We start from the raw sequence: 4,602 nt of genomic DNA on the forward strand, positions 1-4,602 counted from the left end.
CTCCCTTCCTCTTTCTCTAAAATCAATAAACATACCCTCAGGTGGGGATTTGAAAAAGAAGAAGAGGGAACTGTGTTTCCTGCAGAGCGCACAGCTAGGCGAAGGCCCTGAGGCAGTGAGCCCTGTGACAGCAAAGCTCTGGGAGGCATCTCCTTGCTTGATGGGCAGCTAAGTGTGTGTGTGGGGGGGTCCCTAGGGCTTTTGGTACACCCCCCTGACCCTGGGAGGGCCTGGGGCCACAGTGTGGGCAGGGAGCTATGTGGTTTGGGTGTCCCGGGCTGTCCCCAGGCACAGTTGGGAAGGTGATTTACAAACTTCCTAGCGCAGGGGTGGGGCACTTGGCCCCCCAAGCTGGCAATCCCCTCTCGGCCAGCTGTCTACTCCAGCACTGCCTGCACCCCCTCCCGCCCTCTCCTGGGTGGGGGCAGGGTCCCCAGACGCCTCTTCTCAGTCCGGTTTTGTCATGAAAACTTCTTGACTCCCCCCAGCATCACCCCTTTTGACTTTAAGACCCTTGTTAGGAAGACGGAAAATGGAACCTGAACCGTCTCTCTGCACTCCTGTAGCCCGACTCTCTCTGAGAGAGAGAAGGCCAGAAAATGTAGGTGTTAGGGGTTCCCCGGGACAACATTTCAGCTGGATACAGGCCCTCAGGCCCCCTCATGCAGCTGCCTCCAGGCTCCACGCATGCTCCCAGGGCCTTGGTGGGCCCCACGGGGCTCTTCCCCCTCTGGGAACAAAGCCTGGGAAGGCCCAGGGTGTGGCATTGAAAATGTCCAGTACAGAAAGGACTGTATCTTTGCTCATCTGGCCTCACCGATGCCAGACGTGTTTCCAGCTGAAGGCTGTTCCAGGAGAAGGACATGGGGCCTCTGCAGGTGCCCGGCGGGTTCTCCTCTCTGGGCTCCTTGCCCCTTTCGTTAGGAGTCCCAGGTGTTTTCTCTCCTTTGGTTCATTCCCAGGTGGTCTGGCTGGCGCCTTGGGGGCCAGCTGCCATCTCCTCTGGATTCTGGCACAGTGAACCTCCCCTCCAGTGGGCGCTTGTTTTCCCTGGCTGTGAGCATCATAAAAGAATGACTGAACACCCTGGCTGGTGTGGCTCAGTGGACTGAGTGCCGGGCTGCGAACCAAAGTGTTGCCGGTTCGATTCCCAGTCAGGGCACACGCCTGGGTTGTGGACCGGGTCCCCAAGTTGGGGGTGCATGAGAGGCAATGGGTGGCAGGGTGCCGAGCTGCTTGCTTTCACTCTTTAGCTTGCACACCCATTTGCCCTCGTCCTCCCGGAGGGGCCTCTGGGGCGTGGACACCGCAGTGGTTAAAGCACAGCTCAGAGACCAGCGCTGGTGATCGAACCTGCTAGCTTCAGCACGTCCAGTCCAGGGGCTGTGTGAGGCCCTCCAGGCCTCCAAGTGTGGCTCGTGCAGCGAAAGAACTGAATTCTCCCTCTTACGTGTTAACGTTAATCTGAAGTGAAGTAGCCCCGTGTGGCCGGTGGCTCCCCCGCTGGGCGGGGCAGCTCCAGAAGTGGGCAGCCTGGATGCTCACCTGACTCCTCCCGTCAGACGGGGCAGTTGCCTAATTTCTCTGCCTCCCTCATCCCCTCCCTAGGGGATGGGGGGCTCCCCGCAGTAGGTGGTCCAGAGGCTCCTTGAGTTCTGCAACCCTGAAGGGGCCGGAGGCACGTGGGGGCCGCTGGGCACCCCGAAGGGCCCGCCCCGGTCCGACCGGGGCCTCGAGCATCGGCACTTCCCACAAGCTGAGGCCGCCGGTCTGGGGTCCGGTTTGGGAACCGCAGGTTTACAAGCTGAACAGCATCCAGCACAGGGGCGCTCGGAGATCTCGTTCAAGTGCAGCCTCCAATGTCCCCGAGAACCACTCCTGGGTCCTTGCCCCCCCCAAGATCTTTACCCTTGGAGCCTGGCTCTGGGTGACCTCAACGTCCTCCCCGTTCTGTCTGCCTCCAGTCCTGGGGCCAGCCCAGCTCTCGCTCGCCACCTCACCCCACCGTGAGGACCCATCCGTCCCAGCCCCACCCCGTGGACGCCGCCAGCACTGTGACGGTGGGCTCAGGGGGCGCAGTAACATCCCAGCAACGAGCCACTCCTTCAGGACACGAGGGTGGGCGTGAGACTCTGCCCCACGTGGTCATGTAGGGGCCCGGGCAGTGCAGGGCCCGTCTGGATGTCGTCGTCTCCCCAGCAGTGTAAGGGGTCCCCCTACGTGTGCTCTGGCGGAGCAGCCCCCAGGCTCCCCAAATGCAGGGGGGACAGGAGACCAGGGGTCTTTGCCAGCAGTGGGTGTCTCCACGACAGCGCAGAGAAGCGCCCCAGGGTGGGTCGCAGGCTGTGGCTCTGCTGATTCAGACGGAGCCGCTTTCCGGTCCTTCTGAGGTCACAGGAGAGCACGCCCCCCGGGTTAATCCGGGACAGCGTCACTGCCGGGCTGCCTGCTGCGGGCTCTCCGCGTGAGACGTGACACCGTCGCTGCTTCAGGCGCCGGGGCTCTGTTTCAAGATCCCAAACCCGATCCGGGCCCTGCCGTGGGCTCACCTGTTTGACAGGTGGCTGGTCACGCATCCAGGCAGTCAGATACCTTTGGGCAGGTGACGCACCTCCCCCTGCCACAGTCCCCACCACCGCTGACCCCCTCCCACCCACGGGCTTCGCTGACCTGTCACCTGCCCACCTCCACAGGTATCGGCGACACCCGAATTTCCTTATCTCCCTGTTCAGGTTACTCTTCAGGCCTCGTTTCAGGTACGGCCACAGAATCTCCCAAATGACGACTGAGCCTGACCTGAGCTGACCTTGAGAGAGTCAGGCTGAACGTGGTCACCCCAGGCACCGGCGTGCCGGACACAGACACCTCCCGGAGCCGTGCACACACAGCCTGTGTGGGGGCCCGGCGACCCGCCACAGTCTGGAGGGGGCCTGGCACCTGCTGTGCGGGAGCTCAAGCCATCCCAGGGCCGAGGCTCCTCTCCCGGCCGCCTCACTCCCAGACGCTGGGCTCCTCCTTCCCTCACCGCCTGCCCTCAGGGCCCAGGGGGCCCCTTTCCTTCCGCAGGGAAGACCCAAGCCCAACCCCACCGGCTGAGGGGGAAGGAGAGGACTGGGATCTCTCGGAGCTGGGAAGGGAGGGCACCTGCAGCCTCACGTCCCACGTGGATGGGACGGGAGGGGGTGCCACCCCAGGACGTGGTCACACAGGTGGTGGGGTGGGTTGTCGAGTTCCCCCAGCGAGGGGGGGTCAGCTGTGCCGTGAAGCCTCCCGGGCCCTCCAGCCCCACTGCGGACGCCACGCCGGCGCCTCGGCGGAGGTGCTGGAGGGCAGGTGCTTCCACCCAGGGGGACGGGGCCACAGGCTCCCTACCGAGGACCCCGCCAGCCAAGCTTGGCAGAAGCCAGCCCCGGAGGCCACGCCTGCAGGCAGATTTGGGCAAGGAGTGAGTCCCAGGGCAAAGGGCTGGACACAAGGTGGGACACGGGATGGACACGGCGTGGACGTCCGGCTGGCCGTGCACACAGGGCCCTTCCCACCCAGGAGGCACACACTTGTTCAGAGAGACTTGCTCGGCCTGTCTTGGTCTCCTGCGTCCCAACACCCTCCCGCAGGTGGGAAGGTTGATGTTATCGACAAGGCCTTTGGCGCCGAAGCGGAGGACGCCAGCGCGAGGGGTCTTTGGCGAGCACCTGTCCACAGGACCCAAACAGCCCAGTGCCCCGGGGGGTGGCTTGTCCGGAGCTGCACCGGGTGTGTTGGGGTGGGGCCAGGACACAGCCAACCAGCCAGGATTTTTCCAGGAGCCAAAGGGCGTCAGTGACACAAAGCCGCCCGGGAGGGCACGGAGGAAATCGGAGTGTGCTCGCATGGCGGGCGGAGATGCCAGGGAGGCTGCCGTCAGGTGCGGCCAGCACGCCCAGGTCGCCCTGGCTGCGTGCTTAGCCGTGTGCCTTAGCCGAGCACCGTTGCAGCCAGGGAGCCGGCTGGCCTTGGGTTACCTCCCGTTCCTGGACCGGCCTCTGTGATGGGCTGCAGAGGGAGATGGGCAGCCACTGGCTGGCCAGACCTGGTCATGGCTTGGCCAGGGTTGACCAAGGTGCAAAGGGGCTACTGGTGGGGCCCCATGCCATCTGCCCCTCCCAGGGAAGGCTTCTGGCTTTTCTCCAGAGGCTCCCAGGAGCAGGTGCCCTGTCATATTTGACCTGAGCGCTGGTCTGGCTGGGGGCCCTGGGGAGCAGGTGGTCAGGCCGCCAGGCGGCACCCATGCCTTGGCTGTTTCCATGGCAACAGAGGGGCCAGCACAGGCTCAGCAGCCACTTCGGGGCCTCTCAGAGCAGGTGAGGCCTCGTCCAGCATCTGGATAAGGAAGGGAGCCAGCTCAGGGGGGTTGGGAGGACTTGTCACTGCAGTGAGGACACCGCCCGTGACTCAGTGCTCCCTGAGTTCACATAGCAGCCTGGGCCTCAGTTTCCTCATCCGTGGCACGGGAACAGTGGCGCCCATGCCTCGGGGTTGCTGGGAGTCACGAGCTTAAGCGAGAGGGAATCAGTCCACACCCTGACGGGACACTCTGAAAACCAGACACAGGCGCCAGGAGAC

The sequence above is a fragment of the Phyllostomus discolor genome, chromosome 13, assembly GCF_004126475.2.
Source record: "Phyllostomus discolor isolate MPI-MPIP mPhyDis1 chromosome 13, mPhyDis1.pri.v3, whole genome shotgun sequence".
Lineage (NCBI taxonomy): Eukaryota > Metazoa > Chordata > Mammalia > Chiroptera > Phyllostomidae > Phyllostomus > Phyllostomus discolor.